The sequence below is a fragment of the Amblyomma maculatum genome, unplaced genomic scaffold (genome assembly GCF_055883805.1).
Source record: "Amblyomma maculatum isolate TAMU_Amacu unplaced genomic scaffold, ASM5588380v1 scaffold_22, whole genome shotgun sequence".
In the NCBI taxonomy this organism is placed as follows: Eukaryota; Metazoa; Arthropoda; class Arachnida; order Ixodida; family Ixodidae; genus Amblyomma; species Amblyomma maculatum.
Genome location: NW_028146747.1, coordinates 928,699 through 953,279, shown reverse-complemented (window position 1 = coordinate 953,279; position 24,581 = coordinate 928,699). Strand labels below are relative to the sequence as shown.

General features: G+C 61.1%; 1 pseudogene; it reads right to left on the bottom strand.

Annotated features, from left to right (window-relative positions):
• Window positions 1-24,581, bottom strand: part of LOC146171465 (uncharacterized) — a 96,645-nt pseudogene that overhangs the window by 27,904 nt on the left and 44,160 nt on the right.

Below are 24,581 nucleotides of genomic sequence, written 5' to 3'. Positions count from 1 at the left end.
CTGCTGCTTCTGCTGCAGCCGCCACCGCTGCTAGCTGCTGCCAGCTGCCAGGTGCTGCTGCTGCTTGCTGCTGCTGCTCGCTGCTGCTGCTGCTAGATGCTGCTGCTGCAGCCGCCGCCGCTGCTAGATGCTGCCAGCTGCTGCTGCTGCTTGTGCTGGTTGCTGCTGCTGCTGCTGCTAGCTGCTGCTGCTGCTGCTGCTGCTGCTGCTGCTTCTGCTGGTTGCTGCTGCTAGCAGCTAGCTGCTGCTACTGCTGCTGCTGCTGCTTGCTGTTGCTGGTTGCTGCTGCTACTAGCTGTTGCTGCTGCTGCTGCTTCTGCTGCTGCTGCTGCTCTAGCTCCTTCCAGCTCCTTGCTGCTTGTCTGCTGCTGCTGCTTCCTGCTAGCTGTTCCTGGTTGCTGCTGCTGCTGCTGCTGCTGCTGCTGCTGCTGCTGCTGCTGCTGCTGCTGCTGCTGCTGCTGCTGCTGCTGCTGCTGCAGGCGCCACCGCTGCTATCTGCAGCCAGCTTCTGCTGCTGCTTCTGCTGCAGCCGCCACCGCTGCTAGCTGCTGCCAGCTGCCAGGTGCTGCTGCTGCTTGCTGCTGCTGCTCGCTGCTGCTGCTGCTAGATGCTGCTGCTGCAGCCGCCGCCGCTGCTAGATGCTGCCAGCTGCTGCTGCTGCTTGTGCTGGTTGCTGCTGCTGCTGCTGCTTGCTGCTACTGCTGCTGCTGCTTGCTGTTGCTGGTTGCTGCTGCTACTAGCTGTTGCTGCTGCTCTAGCTCCTTCCAGCTGCTTGCTGCTGTTGCTGCTGCTACTAGCTGTTGCTGCTGCTGCTTCTGCTGCTGCTTCTGCTCTAGCTCCTTCCAGCTGCTTGCTGCTGTTGCTGCTGCTAGCTGCTGCCAGCTGCTGCCAGCTGCTTGCTGCTGCTGCTGCCACCGCCGCCGCCACTGCTAGCTGCTACCAGCTGCTGCTGCTGCTGCTGCTGCTTGCTGCTGCTTGCTGCTGCTGCTGCTTGCTGCTGCTGCTGCTGCTTGCTGCTGCTGCTGCTGCTGTTGCTTCTACTTGCTGATGCTGCTTGCTGCTGCTGCTGCTTGGTGCTGCTGGTTGCTGCTGCTATTTGCTGCTGCTTGCTGCTGCTACTTGCTGTTGCTGCTCCTTGCTGCTACTGTTGCTGCTGCTGCCAGCTGCTTGCTGCTGCTGACACTGCTGCTGCTACTAGCTGTTGCTGCTTCTGCTGCTGCTGCTTGCTGCTACTGCAGCTTGCTGCTGCTGACACTGCTGCTGCTACTAGCTGTTGCTGCTTCTGCTGCTGCTGCTTGCTGCTACTGCTGCTTGCTGCTGCTCTAGCTCCTTCCAGCTGCTTGCTGCTGTTGCTGCTGCTAGCTGCTGCCAGCTACTTGCTGCTGCTGCTGCTGCCGCCACCGCCGCCACTGCTAGCTGCTGCTGCTGCTGCTGCTGCTGCTCTAGCTCCTTCCAGCTGCTTGCTGCTGTTGCTGCTGCTAGCTGCTGCTAGCTGCTGCCAGCTACTTGCTGCTGCTGCTGCTGCCGCCGCCGCCGCCACTGCTAGCTGCTGCCAGCTGCTGCTGCTGCTGCTGCTGCTGCTGCTGCTGCTGCTGCTGCTGCTGCTGCTGCTGCTGCTGCTGCTGCTGCTGCTGCTGCTGCTGCTGCTGCTTGCTACTACTGCTGCTGCTAGCTGTTGCTGGTTGCTGTTGCTGCTGCTTCTGATGCTGCTGCTGCTGGGCTAGCTGCTTCCGCCTGCTTGCTGCTGCTGATTCTGCTAGCTCCTGCCAGGTGCTTGCTGCTGCTGCTGCTGCCGTCGCCGCCACTGCTAGCTGCCAGGTGCTGCTGCTGCTTGCTGCTTCTGCTTGCCGCTTCTGCTGCTGCTGTGCTGCTAGTTGCTGCTGCTGCTCCTGCTTGCTGTTTGCTACTACTGCTGCTGCTGCTAGCTGCTGCTGCTTGCTGCTTCAGCTTGCTGCTGCTGCGTGCTTCAGCTTGCTGCTGCTGATGGTGCTGCTTACTGCTGCTGCTGCTGCTCTAGCTGCTGCCAGTGCTTGCTGCTGCTGCTGCTGCTGCTGCTGCTGCTGCTGCTGCTTGCTGTTGCTGGTTGCTGCTGCTACTAGCTGTTGCTGCTGCTCTAGCTCCTTCCAGCTGCTTGCTGCTGTTGCTGCTGCTACTAGCTGTTGCTGCTGCTGCTTCTGCTCTAGCTCCTTCCAGCTGCTTGCTGCTGTTGCTGCTGCTAGCTGCTGCCAGCTGCTGCCAGCTGCTTGCTGCTGCTGCTGCCACCGCCGCCGCCACTGCTAGATGCTACCAGCTGCTGCTGCTGCTGCTGCTGCTGCTGCTGCTGCTGCTGCTGCTGCTGCTGCTGCTGCTTGCTGCTGCTGCTGCTGCTGCTGCTGCTGCTGCTGCTGCTGTTGCTTCTACTTGCTGATGCTGCTTGCTGCTGCTGCTTGGTGCTGCTGGTTGCTGCTGCTATTTGCTGCTGCTTGCTGCTGCTACTTGCTGTTGCTGCTCCTTGCTGCTACTGTTGCTGCTGCTGCTCTAGCTGCTGCCAGCTGCTTGCTGCTGCTGACACTGCTGCTGCTACTAGCTGTTGCTGCTTCTGCTGCTGCTGCTTGCTGCTACTGCTGCTGCTGCTCTAGCTCCTTCCAGCTGCTTGCTGCTGTTGCTGCTGCTAGCTGCTGCCAGCTACTTGCTGCTGCTGCTGCTGCCAGCTGCTGCTGCTGCTTGCTGCTTCTGCTGCTGCTGTGCTGCTAGTTGCTGCTGCTGCTCCTGCTTGCTGTTTGCTACTACTGCTGCTGCTGCTAGCTGCTGCTGCTTGCTGCTTCAGCTTGCTGCTGCTGCTTGCTTCAGCTTGCTGCTGCTGATGGTGCTGCTTACTGCTGCTGCTGCTGCTCTAGCTGCTGCCAGTGCTTGCTGCTGCTGCTGCTGCTGCTGCTGCTGCTGCTGCTGCTGCTGCTGCTGCTGCTGCTGCTGCTGCAGGCGCCACCGCTGCTATCTGCAGCCAGCTTCTGCTGCTGCTTCTGCTGCAGCCGCCACCGCTGCTAGCTGCTGCTGCTGCTGCTGCTGCTGCTGCTGCTGCTTGCTACTACTGCTGCTGCTAGCTGTTGCTGGTTGCTGTTGCTGCTTGCAGTTGCTGCTGCTTCTGATGCTGCTGCTGCTGGGCTAGCTGCTTCCGCCTGCTTGCTGCTGCTGATTCTGCTAGCTCCTGCCAGGTGCTTGCTGCTGCTGCTGCCGTCGCCGCCACTGCTAGCTGCCAGGTGCTGCTGCTGCTTGCTGCTTCTGCTTGCCGCTTCTGCTGCTGCTGTGCTGCTAGTTGCTGCTGCTGCTCCTGCTTGCTGTTTGCTACTACTGCTGCTGCTGCTAGCTGCTGCTGCTTGCTGCTTCAGCTTGCTGCTGCTGCTTGCTTCAGCTTCCTGCTGCTGCTTGCTTCAGCTTGCTGCTGCTGATGGTGCTGCTTACTGCTGCTGCTGCTGCTCTAGCTGCTGCCAGTGCTTGCTGCTGCTGCTGCTGCTGCTGCTGCTGCTGCTGCTTGCTGTTGCTGGTTGCTGCTGCTACTAGCTGTTGCTGCTGCTCTAGCTCCTTCCAGCTGCTTGCTGCTGTTGCTGCTGCTACTAGCTGTTGCTGCTGCTGCTTCTGCTCTAGCTCCTTCCAGCTGCTTGCTGCTGTTGCTGCTGCTAGCTGCTGCCAGCTGCTGCCAGCTGCTTGCTGCTGCTGCTGCCACCGCCGCCGCCACTGCTAGATGCTACCAGCTGCTGCTGCTGCTGCTGCTGCTGCTGCTGCTGCTTGCTGCTGCTGCTGCTGCTGCTGCTGCTGCTTGCTGCTGCTGCTGCTGCTGTTGCTTCTACTTGCTGATGCTGCTTGCTGCTGCTGCTTGGTGCTGCTGGTTGCTGCTGCTATTTGCTGCTGCTTGCTGCTGCTACTTGCTGTTGCTGCTCCTTGCTGCTACTGTTGCTGCTGCTGCTCTAGCTGCTGCCAGCTGCTTGCTGCTGCTGACACTGCTGCTGCTACTAGCTGTTGCTGCTTCTGCTGCTGCTGCTTGCTGCTACTGCTGCTTGCTGCTGCTCTAGCTCCTTCCAGCTGCTTGCTGCTGTTGCTGCTGCTAGCTGCTGCCAGCTACTTGCTGCTGCTGCTGCTGCTGCCAGCTGCTGCTGCTGCTTGCTGCTTCTGCTTGCTGCTTCTGCTGCTGCTGTGCTGCTAGTTGCTGCTGCTGCTCCTGCTTGCTGTTTGCTACTACTGCTGCTGCTGCTAGCTGCTGCTGCTTGCTGCTTCAGCTTGCTGCTGCTGCTTGCTTCAGCTTGCTGCTGCTGATGGTGCTGCTTACTGCTGCTGCTGCTGCTCTAGCTGCTGCCAGTGCTTGCTGCTGCTGCTGCTGCTGCTGCTGCTGCTGCTGCTGCTGCTGCTGCTGCAGCTGCTGCTGCTGCTGCTGCAGGCGCCACCGCTGCTATCTGCAGCCAGCTTCTGCTGCTGCTTCTGCTGCAGCCGCCACCGCTGCTAGCTGCTGCCAGCTGCCAGGTGCTGCTGCTGCTTGCTGCTGCTGCTCGCTGCTGCTGCTGCTAGATGCTGCTGCTACAGCCGCCGCCGCTGCTAGATGCTGCCAGCTGCTGCTGCTGCTTGTGCTGGTTGCTGCTGCTGCTGCTGCTGCTGCTGCTTGCTGATACTGCTGCTGCTGCTTGCTGTTGCTGGTTGCTGCTGCTACTAGCTGTTGCTGCTGCTCTAGCTCCTTCCAGCTGCTTGCTGCTGTTGCTGCTGCTACTAGCTGCTTCTGCTGCTGCTTCTGCTCTAGCTCCTTCCAGCTGCTTGCTGCTGTTGCTGCTGCTGCCGCTTGCTGCTTGCTACTACTGCTGCTGCTTGCAGTTGCTGCTGCTTCTGATGCTGCTGCTGCTGCTGCTGCGCTAGCTGCTTCCGGCTGCTTGCTGCTGCTGATTCTGCTAGCTCCTGCCAGGGGCTTGTTGCTGCTGCCGCCGCCACTGCTAGCTGCCAGGTGCTGCTCCTGCTTGCTGCCTCTGCTTGCTACTTCTGCTCCTGCTGTGCTGCTAGCAGCTGCTGCTGCTGCTGCTTGCTGCTTCTGCTGCTGCTGCTAGCTGCTTCTGCTTACTGCTGCTGCTTGCTTCAGCTTGCTGCTGCTGATGGTGCTGCTTACTGCTGCTGCTGCTGCTCTAGCTGCTTCCAGCTGCTGCCAGTGCTTGCTGCTGCTGCTGCTGCTGCTGCTGCTGCTGCTGCTGCTGCTGCTGCTGCTGTTGCTGTGCTGCTAGCTGCTGCTGCTGCTGCTTGCTGCTTGCTACTACTGCTGCTGCTGCTGCTGCTAGCTGCTGCTGCTTGCTGCTTCTGCTTGCTGCTGCTGCTTGCTTCAGCTTGCTGCTGCTGCTGCTGCTGCTGCTGCTGCTGCTGCTGCTGCTGCTGCTGCTGCTGCTGCTGCTGCTGCTGCCGCCGCCGCAGCCGCCGCCCCTGCTAGCTGTGGCTAGCTGCTGCTGCTTCTGCTGCTGCTGCTGCTGCCGCCACCGCCGCCGCTGCTAGCTGCTGCCAGCTGCCAGGTGCTGCTGCTGCTTGCTACTTCTGCTTGCTGCTGCTGCTAGCTGCTGCTGCTGCTGCTAGCAGCTAGCTGCTGCTACTGCTGCTGCTGCTGCTTGCTGTTGCTGGTTGCTGCTGCTACTAGCTGTTGCTGCTGCTGCTGCTTCTGCTGCTGCTGCTGCTCTAGCTCCTTCCAGCTCCTTGCTGCTGTTGCTGCTGCTGCAGCTGCTTGCTGCTAGCTGTTCCTGGTTGCTGCTGCTGCTGCTGCTGCTGCTGCTGCTCCTGCTGCTTGCAGTTGCTGCTGCTGCTGCTGCTGCTGCTGCTGCTGCTGTTGCGCTAGCTGCTTCCAGCTGCTTGCTGCTGCTGATGCTGGTAGCTGCTGCCAGGTGCATGCTGCTGCTGCTGCTGCTGTTGCTGGTTGCTGCTGCTACTAGCTGTAGCTGCTGCTGCTGCTGCTCCTGCTGCTGCTGCAGCTGCTCTCGCTCCTTCCAGCTGCTTGCGCTGTTGCTGCTGCTAGCTGCTGCCAGCTACTTGCTGCTGCTGCTGCTGCCGCCGCCGCCGCCACTGCTAGCTGCTGCCAGCTGCTGCTGCTGCTTGCTGCTTGCTACTACTGCTGCTGCTAGCTGTTGCTGGTTGCTGTTGCTGCTTGCAGTTGCTGCTGGGCTAGCTGCTTCCACCTGCTTGCTGTTGCTGATTCTGCTAGCTCCTGCCAGGTGCCTGCTGCTGCTGCTGCTGCCGCCGCCGCCACTGCTAGCTGCCAGGTGCTGCTGCTGCTTGCTGCTTCTGCTGCTGCTGTGGTGCTAGTTGCTGCTACTGCTCCTTCTTGCTGCTTGCTACTACTGCTGCTTGCTGCTTCTGCTTGCTGCTGCTGCTTGCTTCAGCTTGCTGCTGCTGATGGTGCTGCTTACTGCTGCTGCTGCTGCTCTAGCTGCTGCCAGTGCTTGGTGCTGCTGCTGCTGCTGCTGCTGCTGCTGCTGCTGCTGCTGCTGCTTGCTGCTTGCTTCAGCTTGCTGCTGCTGATGGTGCTGCTTACTGCTGCTGCTGCCAGTGCTTGCTGCTGCTGCTGCTGCTGCTGCTGCTGCAGGCGCCACCGCTGCTATCGGCAGCAAGCTTCTGCTGCTGCTTCTGCTGCCGCCGCCACCGCTGCTAGCTGCTGGCAGCTGCCAGGTGCTGCTGCTGCTGCTGCTGCTGCTGCTGCCGCCGCCGCCACCGCTGCTAGCTGCTGCCAGCTGCCAGGTGCTGCTGCTGCTTGCTGCTGCTGCTGCTGCTGCTGCTGCTGCTGCTGCTGCTGCTGCTGCTGCTGCTGCTGCTGCTGCTGCTGCTGCTGCTGCTGCTGCTGCTAGCTGCTTCTGCTTACTGCTGCTGATGGTGCTGCTTACTGCTGCTGCTGCTGCTCTAGCTGCTTCCAGCTGCTGCCAGTGCTTGCTGCTGCTGCTGCTGCTGCTGCTGTGCTGCTAGCTGCTGCTGCTGCTGCTTGCTGCTTGCTACTACTGCTGCTGCTGCTGCTAGCTGCTGCTGCTTGCTGCTTCTGCTTGCTGCTGCTGCTTGCTTCAGCTTGCTGCTGCTGCTGCTGCTGCCGCTGCCCCTGCTAGCTGTGGCCAGCTGCTGCTGCTTCTGCTGCTACTGCTGCTGCCGCCACCGCCGCCGCTGCTAGCTGGGCCAGCTGCGAGGTGCTGCTGCTGCTTGCTACTTCTGCTTGCTGCTGCTGCTGCTAGCTGCTGCTGCTGCTGCTGCTGCTGCTTCTGCTGGTTGCTGCTGCTAGCAGCTAGCTGCTGCTACTGCTGCTGCTGCTGCTTGCTGTTGCTGGTTGCTGCTGCTACTAGCTGTTGCTGCTGCTGCTGCTTCTGCTGCTGCTGCTGCTCTAGCTCCTTCCAGCTCCTTGCTGCTGTTGCTGCTGCTGCTGCTGCTGCTGCTTCCTGCTAGCTGTTCCTGGTTGCTGCTGCTGCTGCTGCTGCTGCTGCTGCTGCTGCTGCTGCTGCAGGCGCCACCGCTGCTATCTGCAGCCAGCTTCTGCTGCTGCTTCTGCTGCCGCCGCCACCGCTGCTAGCTGCTGCCAGCTGCCAGGTGCTGCTGCTGCTTGCTGCTGCTGCTGCTGCAGCTGCTGCTGCTGCTTGCTGTTTCTGCTTGCTGCTGCTGCTTGCTTCAGCTTGCTGCTGCTGATGGTGCTGCTTAGTGCTGCTGCTGCTGCTCTAGCTGCTTCCAGCTGCTGCTGCTGCTGCTTGCTGTTGCTGGTTGCTGCTGCTGCTTGCAGTTGCTGCTGCTGCTGCTGCTGTTGCGCTAGCTGCTTCCAGCTGCTTGCTGCTGCTGATGCTGGTAGCTGCTGCTGCTGTTGCTGGTTGCTGCTGCTACTAGCTGTTGCTGCTGCTGCTGCTGCTGCTGCTGCTCTAGCTCCTTCCAGCTGCTTGCTGCTGTTGCTGCTGCTAGCTGCTGCCAGCTACTTGCTGCTGCTGCTGCTGCCACCGCCGCCGCCACTGCTAGCTGCTGCCAGCTGCTGCTGCTGCTGCTGCTTGCTGCTTGCTACTAATGCTGCTGCTAGCTGTTGCTGGTTGCTGTTGCTGCTTACAGTTGCTGCTGCTTCTGATGCTGCTGCTGCTGGGCTAGCTGCTTCCGCCTGCTTGCTGCTGCTGATTCTGCTAGCTCCTGCCAGGTGCTTGCTGCTGCTGCTGCTGCCGCCGCCGCCACTGCTAGCTGCCAGGTGCTGCTGCTGCTTGCTGCTTCTGCTTGCTGCTTCCGCTGCTGCTGTGCTGCTAGTTGCTGCTGCTGCTCCTGCTTGCTGTTTGCTACTACTGCTGCTGCTGCTAGCTGCTGCTGCTTGCTGCTTCAGCTTGCTGCTGCTGCTTGCTTGAGCTTGCTGCTGCTGATGGTGCTGCTTACTGCTGCTGCTGCTGCTCTAGCTGCTGCCAGTGCTTGCTGCTGCTGCTGCTGCTGCTGCTTGCTGCTGCTGCTTGCTTCAGCTTGCTGCTGCTGATGGTGCTGCTTACTGCTCCTGCTGCCAGTGCTTGCTGCTGCTGCTGCTGCTGCTGCAGGCGCCACCGCTGCTATTTGCAGCCAGCTTCTGCTGCTGCTTCTGCTGCAGCCGCCACCGCTGCTAGCTGCTGCCAGCTGCCAGGTGCTGCTGCTGCTTGCTGCTGCTGCTCGCTGCTGCTGCTGCTAGATGCTGCTGCTGCAGCCGCCGCCGCTGCTAGATGCTGCCAGCTGCTGCTGCTGCTTGTGCTGGTTGCTGCTGCTGCTGCTGCTAGCTGCTGCTGCTGCTGCTGCTGCTGCTTCTGCTGGTTGCTGCTGCTAGCAGCTAGCTGCTGCTACTGCTGCAGCTGCTGCTTGCTGTTGCTGGTTGCTGCTGCTACTAGCTGTTGCTGCTGCTGCTGCTTCTGCTGCTGCTGCTGCTCTAGCTCCTTCCAGCTCCTTGCTGCTGTTGCTGCTGCTGCTGCTGCTGCTGCTTCCTGCTAGCTGTTCCTGGTTGCTGCTGCTGCTGCTGCTGCTGCTGCTGCTGCAGGCGCCACCGCTGCTATCTGCAGCCAGCTTCTGCTGCTGCTTCTGCTGCCGCCGCCACCGCTGCTAGCTGCTGCCAGCTGCTTGCTGCTGCTGATGCTGGTAGCTGCTGCTGCTGTTGCTGGTTGCTGCTGCTACTAGCTGTTGCTGCTGCTGCTGCTGCTGCTGCTGCTGCTGCTGCTGCTGCTGCTGCTGCTGCTGCTGCTGCTCTAGCTCCTTCCAGCTGCTTGCTGCTGTTGCTGCTGCTAGCTGCTGCCAGCTACTTGCTGCTGCTGCTGCTGCCGCCGCCGCCGCCACTGCTAGCTGCTGCCAGCTGCTGCTGCTGCTGCTGCTGCTGCTTGCTGCTTGCTACTAATGCTGCTGCTAGCTGTTGCTGGTTGCTGTTGCTGCTTACAGTTGCTGCTGCTTCTGATGCTGCTGCTGCTGGGCTAGCTGCTTCCGCCTGCTTGCTGCTGCTGATTCTGCTAGCTCCTGCCAGGTGCTTGCTGCTGCTGCTGCTGCCGCCGCCGCCACTGCTAGCTGCCAGGTGCTGCTGCTGCTTGCTGCTTCTGCTTGCTGCTTCCGCTGCTGCTGTGCTGCTAGTTGCTGCTGCTGCTCCTGCTTGCTGTTTGCTACTACTGCTGCTGCTGCTAGCTGCTGCTGCTTGCTGCTTCAGCTTGCTGCTGCTGCTTGCTTGAGCTTGCTGCTGCTGATGGTGCTGCTTACTGCTGCTGCTGCTGCTCTAGCTGCTGCCAGTGCTTGCTGCTGCTGCTGCTGCTGCTGCTTGCTGCTGCTGCTTGCTTCAGCTTGCTGCTGCTGATGGTGCTGCTTACTGCTCCTGCTGCCAGTGCTTGCTGCTGCTGCTGCTGCTGCTGCTGCTGCAGGCGCCACCGCTGCTATTTGCAGCCAGCTTCTGCTGCTGCTTCTGCTGCAGCCGCCACCGCTGCTAGCTGCTGCCAGCTGCCAGGTGCTGCTGCTGCTTGCTGCTGCTGCTCGCTGCTGCTGCTGCTAGATGCTGCTGCTGCAGCCGCCGCCGCTGCTAGATGCTGCCAGCTGCTGCTGCTGCTTGTGCTGGTTGCTGCTGCTGCTGCTGCTTGCTGCTACTGCTGCTGCTGCTTGCTGTTGCTGGTTGCTGCTGCTACTAGCTGTTGCTGCTGCTCTAGCTCCTTCCAGCTGCTTGCTGCTGTTGCTGCTGCTACTAGCTGTTGCTGCTGCTGCTTCTGCTGCTGCTTCTGCTGCTGTTGCTTCTACTTGCTGATGCTGCTTGCTGCTGCTGCTGCTTGGTGCTGCTGGTTGCTGCTGCTATTTGCTGCTGCTTGCTGCTGCTACTTGCTGTTGCTGCTCCTTGCTGCTACTGTTGCTGCTGCTGCTGCTGCTGCTTGCTGCTACTGCTGCTTGCTGCTGCTGACACTGCTGCTGCTACTAGCTGTTGCTGCTTCTGCTGCTGCTGCTTGCTGCTACTGCTGCTTGCTGCTGCTAGCTGCTGCTGCTGCTCTAGCTCCTTCCAGCTGCTTGCTGCTGTTGCTGCTGCTAGCTGCTGCCAGCTACTTGCTGCTGCTGCTGCTGCCGCCACCGCCGCCACTGCTAGCTGCTGCTGCTGCTGCTGCTGCTGCTGCTGCTGCTGCTGCTGCTGCTTGCTGCTTGCTACTACTGCTGCTGCTAGCTGTTGCTGGTTGCTGTTGCTGCTTGCAGTTGCTGCTGCTTCTGATGCTGCTGCTGCTGGGCTAGCTGCTTCCGCCTGCTTGCTGCTGCTGATTCTGCTAGCTCCTGCCAGGTGCTTGCTGCTGCTGCTGCTGCCGCCGCCGCCACTGCTAGCTGCCAGGTGCTGCTGCTGCTGCTTGCTGCTTCTGCTTGCTGCTTCTGCTGCTGCTGTGCTGCTAGTTGCTGCTGCTGCTCCTGCTTGCTGTTTGCTACTACTGCTGCTGCTGCTAGCTGCTGCTGCTTGCTGCTTCAGCTTGCTGCAGCTGATGGTGCTGCTTACTGCTGCTGCTGCTGCTCTAGTTGCTGCCAGTGCTTGCTGCTGCTGCTGTTGCTGCTGCTGCTGCTGCTGCTGCTGCTGCTGCTGCTGCTGCTGCTGCTGCTGCTGCTGCTGCTGCTGCTGCTGCTGCTGCTGCTGCTGCTGCTGCTGCTGCTGCTGCTGCTGCTGCTGCTGCTGCAGGCGCCACCGCTGCTATCTGCAGCCAGCTTCTGTTGCTGCTTCTGCTGCAGCCGCCACCGCTGCTAGCTGCTGCCAGCTGCCAGGTGCTGCTGCTGCTTGCTGCTGCTGCTAGATGCTGCTGCTGCAGCCGCCGCCGCTGCTAGATGCTGCCAGCTGCTGCTGCTGCTTGTGCTGGTTGCTGCTGCTGCTGCTGCTGCTTGCTGCTACTGCTGCTGCTGCTTGCTGTTGCTGGTTGCTGCTGCTACTAGCTGTTGCTGCTGCTCTAGCTCCTTCCAGCTGCTTGCTGCTGTTGCTGCTGCTACTAGCTGTTGCTGCTGCTGCTTCTGCTGCTGCTTCTGCTCTAGCTCCTTCCAGCTGCTTGCTGCTGTTGCTGCTGCTGCTGCTGCTGCTGCTGCTGCTGCTGCTGCTGCTTGCTGCTGCTGCTGCTGTTGCTTCTACTTGCTGATGCTGCTTGCTGCTGCTGCTGCTTGGTGCTGCTGGTTGCTGCTGCTATTTGCTGCTGCTTGCTGCTGCTACTTGCTGTTGCTGCTCCTTGCTGCTACTGTTGCTGCCAGCTGCTTGCTGCTGCTGACACTGCTGCTGCTACTAGCTGTTGCTGCTTCTGCTGCTGCTGCTTGCTGCTACTGCTGCTTGCTGCTGCTGACACTGCTGCTGCTACTAGCTGTTGCTGCTTCTGCTGCTGCTGCTTGCTGCTACTGCTGCTTGCTGCTGCTAGCTGCTGCTGCTGCTCTAGCTCCTTCCAGCTGCTTGCTGCTGTTGCTGCTGCTAGCTGCTGCCAGCTACTTGCTGCTGCTGCTGCTGCCGCCACCGCCGCCACTGCTAGCTGCTGCTGCTGCTGCTTGCTACTACTGCTGCTGCTAGCTGTTGCTGGTTGCTGTTGCTGCTTGCAGTTGCTGCTGCTTCTGATGCTGCTGCTGCTGGGCTAGCTGCTTCCGCCTGCTTGCTGCTGCTGATTCTGCTAGCTCCTGCCAGGCGCTTGCTGCTGCTGCTGCTGCCGCCGCCGCCACTGCTAGCTGCCAGGTGCTGCTGCTGTGCTGCTAGTTGCTGCTGCTGCTCCTGCTTGCTGTTTGCTACTGCTGCTGCTGCTGCTAGCTGCTGCTGCTTGCTGCTTCAGCTTGCTGCTGCTGCTTGCTTCAGCTTGCTGCTGCTGCTCTAGTTGCTGCCAGTGCTTGCTGCTGCTGCTGCTGCTGCTGCTGCTGCTGCTGCTGCTGCTGCTGCTGCTGCTGCTGCTGCTGCTCTAGCTCCTTCCAGCTGCTTGCTGCTGTTGCTGCTGCTACTAGCTGTTGCTGCTGCTGCTTCTGCTGCTGCTTCTGCTCTAGCTCTTTCCAGCTGCTTGCTGCTGTTGCTGCTGCTAGCTGCTGCCAGCTGCTGCCAGCTGCTTGCTGCTGCTGCTGCCACCGCCGCCGCCACTGCTAGCTGCTACCAGCTGCTGCTGCTGCTGCTGCTGCTGCTGCTGTTGCTTCTACTTGCTGATGCTGCTTGCTGCTGCTGCTGCTTGGTGCTGCTGGTTGCTGCTGCTATTTGCTGCTGCTTGCTGCTGCTACTTGCTGTTGCTGCTCCTTGCTGCTACTGTTGCTGCTGCTGCTGCTGCTTCCTGCTACTGCTGCTTGCTGCTGCTGACACTGCTGCTGCTACTAGCTGTTGCTGCTTCTGCTGCTGCTGCTTGCTGCTACTGCTGCTTGCTGCTGCTAGCTGCTGCTGCTGCTCTAGCTCCTTCCAGCTGCTTGCTGCTGTTGCTGCTGCTAGCTGCTGCCAGCTACTTGCTGCTGCTGCTGCTGCCGCCACCGCCGCCACTGCTAGCTGCTGCTGCTGCTGCTGCTGCTTGCTGCTTGCTACTACTGCTGCTGCTAGCTGTTGCTGGTTGCTGTTGCTGCTTGCAGTTGCTGCTGCTTCTGATGCTGCTGCTGCTGGGCTAGCTGCTTCCGCCTGCTTGCTGCTGCTGATTCTGCTAGCTCCTGCCAGGTGCTTGCTGCTGCTGCTGCTGCCGCCGCCGCCACTGCTAGCTGCCAGGTGCTGCTGCTGCTGCTTGCTGCTTCTGCTTGCTGCTTCTGCTGCTGCTGTGCTGCTAGTTGCTGCTGCTGCTCCTGCTTGCTGTTTGCTACTACTGCTGCTGCTGCTAGCTACTGCTGCTTGCTGCTTCAGCTTGCTGCTGCTGATGGTGCTGCTTACTGCTGCTGCTGCTGCTCTAGTTGCTGCCAGTGCTTGCTGCTGCTGGTGCTGCTGCTGCAGGCGCCACCGCTGCTATCTGCAGACAGCTTCTGCTGCTGCTTCTGCTGCAGCCGCCACCGCTGCTAGCTGCTGCCAGCTGCCAGGTGCTGCTGCTGCTTGCTGCTGCTGCTCGCTGCTGCTGCTGCTAGATGCTGCTGCTGCAGCCGCCGCCGCTGCTAGATGCTGCCAGCTGCTGCTGCTGCTTGTGCTGGTTGCTGCTGCTGCTGCTGCTTGCTGCTACTGCTGCTGCTGCTTGCTGTTGCTGGTTGCTGCTGCTACTAGCTGTTGCTGCTGCTCTAGCTCCTTCCAGCTGCTTGCTGCTGTTGCTGCTGCTACTAGCTGTTGCTGCTGCTGCTTCTGCTGCTGCTTCTGCTCTAGCTCCTTCCAGCTGCTTGCTGCTGTTGCTGCTGCTAGCTGCTGCCAGCTGCTGCCAGCTGCTTGCTGCTGCTGCTGCCACCGCCGCCGCCACTGCTAGCTGCTACCAGCTGCTGCTGCTGCTGCTGCTGCTTGCTGCTGCTTGCTGCTGCTGCTGCTGCTTGCTGCTGCTGCTGCTGCTGTTGCTTCTACTTGCTGATGCTGCTTGCTGCTGCTGCTGCTTGTTGCTGCTGGTTGCTGCTGCTATTTGCTGCTGCTTGCTGCTGCTACTTGCTGTTGCTGCTCCTTGCTGCTACTGTTGCTGCTGCTGCCAGCTGCTTGCTGCTGCTGACACTGCTGCTGCTACTAGCTGTTGCTGCTTCTGCTGCTGCTGCTTGCTGCTGCTGACACTGCTGCTGCTACTAGCTGTTGCTGCTTCTGCTGCTGCTGCTTGCTGCTACTGCTGCTTGCTGCTGCTCTAGCTCCTTCCAGCTGCTTGCTGCTGTTGCTGCTGCTAGCTGCTGCCAGCTACTTGCTGCTGCTGCTGCTGCCGCCACCGCCGCCACTGCGAGCTGCTGCTGCTGCTGCTGCTGCTGCTGCTGCTGCTGCTGCTGCTGCTGCTGCTGCTGCTGCTGCTGCTGCTGCTCTAGCTCCTTCCAGCTGCTTGCTGCTGTTGCTGCTGCTAGCTGCTGCCAGCTACTTGCTGCTGCTGCTGCTGCCGCCGCCGCCGCCACTGCTAGCTGCTGCCAGCTGCTGCTGCTGCTGCTGCTGCTGCTGCTGCTGCTGCTTGCTACTACTGCTGCTGCTAGCTGTTGCTGGTTGCTGTTGCTGCTTGCAGTTGCTGCTGCTTCTGATGCTGCTGCTGCTGGGCTAGCTGCTTCCGCCTGCTTGCTGCTGCTGATTCTGCTAGCTCCTGCCAGGTGCTTGCTGCTGCTGCTGCTGCCATCGCCGCCACTGCTAGCTGCCAGGTGCTGCTGCTGCTTGCTGCTTCTGCTTGCCGCTTCTGCTGCTGCTGTGCTGCTAGTTGCTGCTGCTGCTCCTGCTTGCTGTTTGCTACTACTGCTGCTGCTGCTAGCTGCTGCTGCTTGCTGCTTCAGCTTGCTGCTGCTGCGTGCTTCAGCTTGCTGCTGCTGATGGTGCTGCTTACTGCTGCTGCTGCTGCTCTAGCTGCTGCCAGTGCTTGCTGCTGCTGCTGCTGCTGCTGCTGCTGCTGCTGCTGCTGCTGCTGCTGCTGCTGCTGCTGCTGCTGCTGCTGCTGCTGCTACTGCTGCTGCTGCTTGCTGTTGCTGGTTGCTGCTGCTACTAGCTGTTGCTGCTGCTCTAGCTCCTTCCAGCTGCTTGCTGCTGTTGCTGCTGCTACTAGCTGTTGCTGCTGCTGCTTCTGCTCTAGCTCCTTCCAGCTGCTTGCTGCTGTTGCTGCTGCTAGCTGCTGCCAGCTGCTGCCAGCTGCTTGCTGCTGCTGCTGCCACCGCCGCCGCCACTGCTAGATGCTACCAGCTGCTGCTGCTGCTGCTGCTGCTGCTGCTGCTGCTGCTTGCTGCTGCTGCTGCTGCTGCTGCTGTTGCTTCTACTTGCTGATGCTGCTTGCTGCTGCTGCTTGGTGCTGCTGGTTGCTGCTGCTATTTGCTGCTGCTTGCTGCTGCTACTTGCTGTTGCTGCTCCTTGCTGCTACTGTTGCTGCTGCTGCTCTAGCTGCTGCCAGCTGCTTGCTGCTGCTGACACTGCTGCTGCTACTAGCTGTTGCTGCTTCTGCTGCTGCTGCTTGCTGCTACTGCTGCTGCTGCTCTAGCTCCTTCCAGCTGCTTGCTGCTGTTGCTGCTGCTAGCTGCTGCCAGCTACTTGCTGCTGCTGCTGCTGCCAGCTGCTGCTGCTGCTTGCTGCTTCTGCTTGCTGCTTCTGCTGCTGCTGTGCTGCTAGTTGCTGCTGCTGCTAGTTGCTGCTGCTGCTCCTGCTTGCTGTTTGCTACTACTGCTGCTGCTGCTAGCTGCTGCTGCTTGCTGCTTCAGCTTGCTGCTGCTGCTTGCTTCAGTTTGCTGCTGCTGATGGTGCTGCTTACTGCTGCTGCTGCTGCTCTAGCTGCTGCCAGTGCTTGCTGCTGCTGCTGCTGCTGCTGCTGCTGCTGCTGCTGCTGCTGCTGTTGCTGCTGCTGCTGCTGCTGCTGCTGCTGCTGCAGGCGCCACCGCTGCTATCTGCAGCCAGCTTCTGCTGCTGCTTCTGCTGCAGCCGCCACCGCTGCTAGCTGCTGCTGCTGCTGCTCTAGCTCCTTCCAGCTGCTTGCTGCTGTTGCTGCTGCTAGCTGCTGCCAGCTACTTGCTGCTGCTGCTGCTGCCGCCGCCGCCGCCACTGCTAGCTGCTGCCAGCTGCTGCTGCTGCTGCTGCTGCTGCTGCTGCTGCTGCTGCTGCTGCTGCTGCTGCTGCTGCTTGCTACTACTGCTGCTGCTAGCTGTTGCTGGCTGCTGTTGCTGCTTGCAGTTGCTGCTGCTTCTGATGCTGCTGCTGCTGGGCTAGCTGCTTCCGCCTGCTTGCTGCTGCTGATTCTGCTAGCTCCTGCCAGGTGCTTGCTGCTGCTGCTGCCGTCGCCGCCACTGCTAGCTGCCAGGTGCTGCTGCTGCTCGCTGCTTCTGCTTGCCGCTTCTGCTGCTGCTGTGCTGCTAGTTGCTGCTGCTGCTCCTGCTTGCTGTTTGCTACTACTGCTGCTGCTGCTAGCTGCTGCTGCTTGCTGCTTCAGCTTGCTGCTGCTGCTTGCTTCAGCTTCCTGCTGCTGCTTGCTTCAGCTTGCTGCTGCTGATGGTGCTGCTTACTGCTGCTGCTGCTGCTCTAGCTGCTGCCAGTGCTTGCTGCTGCTGCTGCTGCTGCTGCTGCTGCTGCTGCTGCTGCTGCTGCTGCTGCTGCTGCTGCTGCTGCTGCTGCTGCTGCTGCTGCTTGCTGTTGCTGGTTGCTGCTGCTACTAGCTGTTGCTGCTGCTCTAGCTCCTTCCAGCTGCTTGCTGCTGTTGCTGCTGCTACTAGCTGTTGCTGCTGCTGCTTCTGCTCTAGCTCCTTCCAGCTGCTTGCTGCTGTTGCTGCTGCTAGCTGCTGCCAGCTGCTTGCTGCTGCTGCTGCCACCGCCGCCGCCACTGCTAGATGCTACCAGCTGCTGCTGCTGCTGCTGCTGCTGCTGCTTGCTGCTGCTGCTGCTGCTGCTGCTGCAGCTGCTTGCTGCTGCTGCTGCTGCTGTTGCTTCTACTTGCTGATGCTGCTTGCTGCTGCTGCTTGGTGCTGCTGGTTGCTGCTGCTATTTGCTGCTGCTTGCTGCTGCTACTTGCTGTTGCTGCTCCTTGCTGCTACTGTTGCTGCTGCTGCTCTAGCTGCTGCCAGCTGCTTGCTGCTGCTGACACTGCTGCTGCTACTAGCTGTTGCTGCTTCTGCTGCTGCTGCTTGCTGCTACTGCTGCTTGCTGCTGCTCTAGCTCCTTCCAGCTGCTTGCTGCTGTTGCTGCTGCTAGCTGCTGCCAGCTACTTGCTGCTGCTGCTGCTGCTGCCAGCTGCTGCTGCTGCTTGCTGCTTCTGCTTGCTGCTTCTGCTGCTGCTGTGCTGCTAGTTGCTGCTGCTGCTCCTGCTTGCTGTTTGCTACTACTGCTGCTGCTGCTAGCTGCTGCTGCTTGCTGCTTCAGCTTGCTGCTGCTGCTTGCTTCAGCTTGCTGCTGCTGATGGTGCTGCTTACTGCTGCTGCTGCTGCTCTAGCTGCTGCCAGTGCTTGCTGCTGCTGCTGCTGCTGCTGCTGCTGCTGCTGCAGGCGCCACCGCTGCTATCTGCAGCCAGCTTCTGCTGCTGCTTCTGCTGCAGCCGCCACCGCTGCTAGCTGCTGCCAGCTGCCAGGTGCTGCTGCTGCTTGCTGCTGCTGCTCGCTGCTGCTGCTGCTAGATGCTGCTGCTACAGCCGCCGCCGCTGCTAGATGCTGCCAGCTGCTGCTGCTGCTTGTGCTGGTTGCTGCTGCTGCTGCTGCTGCTTGCTGATACTGCTGCTGCTGCTTGCTGTTGCTGGTTGCTGCTGCTACTAGCTGTTGCTGCTGCTCTAGCTTCTTCCAGCTGCTTGCTGCTGTTGCTGCTGCTACTAGCTGCTTCTGCTCTAGCTCCTTCCAGCTGCTTGCTGCTGTTGCTGCTGCTGCCGCTTGCTGCTTGCTACTACTGCTGCTGCTTGCAGTTGCTGCTGCTTCTGATGCTGCTGCTGCTGCTGCTGCGCTAGCTGCTTCCGGCTGCTTGCTGCTGCTGATTCTGCTAGCTCCTGCCAGGTGCTTGTTGCTGCTGCCGCCGCCACTGCTAGCTGCCAGGTGCTGCTCCTGCTTGCTGCCTCTGCTTGCTACTTCTGCTCCTGCTGTGCTGCTAGCAGCTGCTGCTGCTGCTGCTTGCTGCTTCTGCTGCTGCTGCTAGCTGCTTCTGCTTACTGCTGCTGCTTGCTTCAGCTTGCTGCTGCTGATGGTGCTGCTTACTGCTGCTGCTGCTGCTCTAGCTGCTTCCAGCTGCTGCCAGTGCTTGCTGCTGCTGCTGCTGCTGCTGTGCTGCTAGCTGCTGCTGCTTGCTGCTTGCTACTACTGCTGCTGCTGCTGCTGCTAGCTGCTGCTGCTTGCTGCTTCTGCTTGCTGCTGCTGCTTGCTTCAGCTTGCTGCTGCTGCTGCTGCTGCTGCTGCTGCTGCTGCCGCCGCAGCCGCCGCCCCTGCTAGCTGTGGCTAGCTGCTGCTCCTTCTGCTGCTGCTGCTGCTGCCGCCACCGCCGCCGCTGCTAGCTGCTGCCAGCTGCCAGGTGCTGCTGCTGCTTGCTACTTCTGCTTGCTGCTGCTGCTAGCTACTGCTGCTGCTGCTAGCAGCTAGCTGCTGCTACTGCTGCTGCTGCTGCTTGCTGTTGCTGGTTGCTGCTGCTACTAGCTGTTGCTGCTGCTGCTGCTTCTGCTGCTGCTGCTGCTCTAGCTCCTTCCAGCTCCTTGCTGCTGTTGCTGCTGCTGCTGCTGCTTGCTGCTAGCTGTTCCTGGTTGCTGCTGCTGCTGCTGCTGCTGCTCCTGCTGCTTGCAGTTGCTGCTGCTGCTGCTGTTGCGCTAGCTGCTTCCAGCTGCTTGCTGCTGCTGATGCTGGTAGCTGCTGCCAGGTGCATGCTGCTGCTGCTGCTGCTGTTGCTGGTTGCTGCTGCTACTAGCTGTAGCTGCTGCTGCTGCTGCTCCTGCTGCTGCTGCAGCTGCTCTCGCTCCTTCCAGCTGCTTGCTGCTGTTGCTGCTGCTAGCTGCTGCCAGCTACTTGCTGCTGCTGCTGCTGCCGCCGCCTCCGCCACTGCTAGCTGCTGCCAGCTGCTGCTGCTGCTTGCTGCTTGCTACTACTGCTGCTGCTAGCTGTTGCTGGTTGCTGTTGCTGCTTGCAGTTGCTGCTGGGCTAGCTGCTTCCACCTGCTTGCTGTTGCTGATTCTGCTAGCTCCTGCCAGGTGCCTGCTGCTGCTGCTGCTGCCGCCGCCGCCACTGCTAGCTGCCAGGTGCTGCTGCTGCTTGCTGCTTCTGATGCTGCTGTGGTGCTAGTTGCTGCTACTGCTCCTTCTTGCTGCTTGCTACTACTGCTGCTTGCTGCTTCTGCTTGCTGCTGCTGCTTGCTTCAGCTTGCTGCTGCTGATGGTGCTGCTTACTGCTGCTGCTGCTGCTGCTCTAGCTGCTGCCAGTGCTTGGTGCTGCTGCTGCTGCTGCTGCTGCTGCTGCTGCTGCTTGCTGCTTGCTGCTTGCTTCAGCTTGCTGCTGCTGATGGTGCTGCTTACTGCTGCTGCTGCCAGTGCTTGCTGCTGCTGCTGCTGCTGCTGCTGCTGCTGCTGCTGCTGCTGCTGCTGCTGCTGCTGCTGCTGCTGCTGCTGCTGCTGCTGCTGCTGCTGCTGCAGGCGCCACCGCTGCTATCTGCAGTCAGCTTCTGCTGCTGCTTCTGCTGCCGCCGCCACCGCTGCTAGCTGCTGCCAGCTGCCAGGTGCTGCTGCTGCTGCTGCTGCCGCCGCCGCCACCGCTGCTAGCTGCTGCCAGCTGCCAGGTGCTGCTGCTGCTTGCTGCTGCTGCTGCTGCTGCTGCTGCTGCTGCTGCTGCTGCTAGCTGCTTCTGCTTACTGCTGCTGATGGTGCTGCTTACTGCTGCTGCTGCTGCTGCTCTAGCTGCTTCCAGCTGCTGCCAGTGCTTGCTGCTGCTGCTGCTGCTGCTGCTGCTGCTGCTGTGCTGCTAGCTGCTGCTGCTGCTTGCTGCTTGCTACTACTGCTGCTGCTGCTGCTAGCTGCTGCTGCTTGCTGCTTCTGCTTGCTGCTGCTGCTTGCTTCAGCTTGCTGCTGCTGCTGCTGCTGCTGCCGCCGCCCCTGCTAGCTGTGGCCAGCTGCTGCTGCTTCTGCTGCTACTGCTGCTGCCGCCACCGCCGCCGCTGCTAGCTGGGCCAGCTGCGAGGTGCTGCTGCTGCTTGCTACTTCTGCTTGCTGCTGCTGCTGCTAGCTGCTGCTGCTGCTGCTGCTGCTGCTGCTTCTGCTGGTTGCTGCTGCTAGCAGCTAGCTGCTGCTACTGCTGCTGCTGCTGCTTGCTGTTGCTGGTTGCTGCTGCTACTAGCTGTTGCTGCTGCTGCTGCTTCTGCTGCTGCTGCTGCTCTAGCTCCTTCCAGCTCCTTGCTGCTGTTGCTGCTGCTGCTGCTGCTTCCTGCTAGCTGTTCCTGGTTGCTGCTGCTGCTGCTGCTGCTGCTGCTGCTGCTGCTGCTGCTGCTGCTGCTGCTGCTGCTGCTGCTGCTGCTGCTGCAGGCGCCACCGCTGCTATCTGCAGCCAGCTTCTGCTGCTGCTTCTGCTGCCGCCGCCACCGCTGCTAGCTGCTGCCAGCTGCCAGGTGCTGCTGCTGCTTGCTGCTGCTGCTGCTGCTGCTGCTGCTTGCTGTTTCTGCTTGCTGCTGCTGCTTGCTTCAGCTTGCTGCTGCTGATGGTGCTGCTTAGTGCTGCTGCTGCTGCTCTAGCTGCTTCCAGCTGCTGCTGCTGCTGCTTGCTGTTGCTGGTTGCTGCTGCTGCTTGCAGTTGCTGCTGCTGCTGCTGCTGTTGCGCTAGCTGCTTCCAGCTGCTTGCTGCTGCTGATGCTGGTAGCTGCTGCTGCTGTTGCTGGTTGCTGCTGCTACTAGCTGTTGCTGCTGCTGCTGCTGCTGCTGCTGCTGCTGCTGCTGCTGCTGCTGCTGCTGCTGCTGCTGCTGCTGCTGCTGCTGCTGCTCTAGCTCCTTCCAGCTGCTTGCTGCTGTTGCTGCTGCTAGCTGCTGCCAGCTACTTGCTGCTGCTGCTGCTGCCGCCGCCGCCGCCACTGCTAGCTGCTGCCAGCTGCTGCTGCTGCTGCTGCTGCTGCTGCTGCTGCTGCTGCTGCTGCTTGCTGCTTGCTACTAATGCTGCTGCTAGCTGTTGCTGGTTGCTGTTGCTGCTTACAGTTGCTGCTGCTTCTGATGCTGTTGCTGCTGGGCTAGCTGCTTCCGCCTGCTTGCTGCTGCTGATTCTGCTAGCTCCTGCCAGGTGCTTGCTGCTGCTGCTGCTGCCGCCGCCGCCACTGCTAGCTGCCAGGTGCTGCTGCTGCTTGCTGCTTCTGCTTGCTGCTTCCGCTGCTGCTGTGCTGCTAGTTGCTGCTGCTGCTCCTGCTTGCTGTTTGCTACTACTGCTGCTGCTGCTAGCTGCTGCTGCTTGCTGCTTCAGCTTGCTGCTGCTGCTTGCTTGAGCTTGCTGCTGCTGATGGTGCTGCTTACTGCTGCTGCTGCTGCTCTAGCTGCTGCCAGTGCTTGCTGCTGCTGCTGCTGCTGCTGCTGCTGCTTGCTTCAGCTTGCTGCTGCTGATGGTGCTGCTTACTGCTCCTGCTGCCAGTGCTTGCTGCTGCTGCTGCTGCTGCTGCTGCTGCTGCTGCTGCTGCTGCTGCTGCTGCTGCTGCTGCAGGCGCCACCGCTGCTATTTGCAGCCAGCTTCTGCTGCTGCTTCTGCTGCAGCCGCCACCGCTGCTAGCTGCTGCCAGCTGCCAGGTGCTGCTGCTGCTTGCTGCTGCTGCTCGCTGCTGCTGCTGCTAGATGCTGCTGCTGCAGCCGCCGCCGCTGCTAGATGCTGCCAGCTGCTGCTGCTGCTTGTGCTGGTTGCTGCTGCTGCTGCTGCTAGCTGCTGCTGCTTCTGCTGGTTGCTGCTGCTAGCAGCTAGCTGCTGCTACTGCTGCTGCTGCTGCTTGCTGTTGCTGGTTGCTGCTGCTACTAGCTGTTGCTGCTGCTGCTGCTTCTGCTGCTGCTGCTGCTCTAGCTCCTTCCAGCTCCTTGCTGCTTGTCTGCTGCTGCTGCTTCCTGCTAGCTGTTCCTGGTTGCTGCTGCTGCTGCTGCTGCTGCTGCTGCTGCTGCTGCTGCTGCTGCAGGCGCCACCGCTGCTATCTGCAGCCAGCTTCTGCTGCTGCTTCTGCTGCAGCCGCCACCGCTGCTAGCTGCTGCCAGCTGCCAGGTGCTGCTGCTGCTTGCTGCTGCTACTAGCTGTTGCTGCTGCTCTAGCTCCTTCCAGCTGCTTGCTGCTGTTGCTGCTGCTACTAGCTGTTGCTGCTGCTGCTTCTGCTGCTGCTTCTGCTCTAGCTCCTTCCAGCTGCTTGCTGCTGTTGCTGCTGCTAGCTGCTGCCAGCTGCTGCCAGCTGCTTGCTGCTGCTGCTGCCACCGCCGCCGCCACTGCTAGCTGCTACCAGCTGCTGCTGCTGCTGCTGCTGCTGCTGCTTGCTGCTGCTTGCTGCTGCTGCTGCTGCTTGCTGCTGCTGCTGCTGCTTGCTGCTGCTGCTGCTGTTGCTTCTACTTGCTGATGCTGCTTGCTGCTGCTGCTGCTTGGTGCTGCTGGTTGCTGCTGCTATTTGCTGCTGCTTGCTGCTGCTACTTGCTGTTGCTGCTCCTTGCTGCTACTGTTGCTGCTGCTGCCAGCTGCTTGCTGCTGCTGACACTGCTGCTGCTACTAGCTGTTGCTGCTTCTGCTGCTGCTGCTTGCTGCTACTGCTGCTTGCTGCTGCTGACACTGCTGCTGCTACTAGCTGTTGCTGCTTCTGCTGCTGCTGCTTGCTGCTACTGCTGCTTGCTGCTGCTCTAGCTCCTTCCAGCTGCTTGCTGCTGTTGCTGCTGCTAGCTGCTGCCAGCTACTTGCTGCTGCTGCTGCTGCCGCCACCGCCGCCACTGCTAGCTGCTGCTGCTGCTGCTGCTCTAGCTCCTTCCAGCTGCTTGCTGCTGTTGCTGCTGCTAGCTGCTGCTAGCTGCTGCCAGCTACTTGCTGCTGCTGCTGCTGCCGCCGCCGCCGCCACTGCTAGCTGCTGCCAGCTGCTGCTGCTGCTGCTGCTGCTGCTGCTGCTGCTGCTGCTGCTGCTGCTGCTGCTGCTGCTGCTGCTGCTGCTGCTGCTGCTTGCTACTACTGCTGCTGCTAGCTGTTGCTGGTTGCTGTTGCTGCTTGCAGTTGCTGCTGCTTCTGATGCTGCTGCTGCTGGGCTAGCTGCTTCCGCCTGCTTGCTGCTGCTGATTCTGCTAGCTCCTGCCAGGTGCTTGCTGCTGCTGCTGCTGCCGTCGCCGCCACTGCTAGCTGCCAGGTGCTGCTGCTGCTTGCTGCTTCTGCTTGCCGCTTCTGCTGCTGCTGTGCTGCTAGTTGCTGCTGCTGATTCTGCTAGCTCCTGCCAGGTGCTTGCTGCTGCTGCTGCTGCCGTCGCCGCCACTGCTAGCTGCCAGGTGCTGCTGCTGCTTGCTGCTTCTGCTTGCCGCTTCTGCTGCTGCTGTGCTGCTAGTTGCTGCTGCTGCTCCTGCTTGCTGTTTGCTACTACTGCTGCTGCTGCTAGCTGCTGCTGCTTGCTGCTTCAGCTTGCTGCTGCTGCGTGCTTCAGCTTGCTGCTGCTGATGGTGCTGCTTACTGCTGCTGCTGCTGCTCTAGCTGCTGCCAGTGCTTGCTGCTGCTGCTGCTGCTGCTGCTGCTGCTGCTGCTGCTGCTGCTGCTTGCTGTTGCTGGTTGCTGCTGCTACTAGCTGTTGCTGCTGCTCTAGCTCCTTCCAGCTGCTTGCTGCTGTTGCTGCTGCTACTAGCTGTTGCTGCTGCTGCTTCTGCTCTAGCTCCTTCCAGCTGCTTGCTGCTGTTGCTGCTGCTAGCTGCTGCCAGCTGCTGCCAGCTGCTTGCTGCTGCTGCTGCCACCGCCGCCGCCACTGCTAGATGCTACCAGCTGCTGCTGCTGCTGCTGCTGCTGCTGCTGCTGCTGCTGCTGCTGCTGCTTGCTGCTGCTGCTGCTGCTGCTGCTGTTGCTTCTACTTGCTAATGCTGCTTGCTGCTGCTGCTTGGTGCTGCTGGTTGCTGCTGCTATTTGCTGCTGCTTGCTGCTGCTACTTGCTGTTGCTGCTCCTTGCTGCTACTGTTGCTGCTGCTGCTCTAGCTGCTGCCAGCTGCTTGCTGCTGCTGACACTGCTGCTGCTACTAGCTGTTGCTGCTTCTGCTGCTGCTGCTTGCTGCTACTGCTGCTGCTGCTCTAGCTCCTTCCAGCTGCTTGCTGCTGTTGCTGCTGCTAGCTGCTGCCAGCTACTTGCTGCTGCTGCTGCTGCCAGCTGCTGCTGCTGCTTGCTGCTTCTGCTTGCTGCTTCTGCTGCTGCTGTGCTGCTAGTTGCTGCTGCTGCTCCTGCTTGCTGTTTGCTACTACTGCTGCTGCTGCTAGCTGCTGCTGCTTGCTGCTTCAGCTTGCTGCTGCTGCTTGCTTCAGCTTGCTGCTGCTGATGGTGCTGCTTACTGCTGCTGCTGCTGCTCTAGCTGCTGCCAGTGCTTGCTGCTGCTGCTGCTGCTGCTGCTGCTGCTGCAGGCGCCACCGCTGCTATCTGCAGCCAGCTTCTGCTGCTGCTTCTGCTGCAGCCGCCACCGCTGCTAGCTGCTGCTGCTGCTGCTGCTGCTGCTGCTGCTGCTT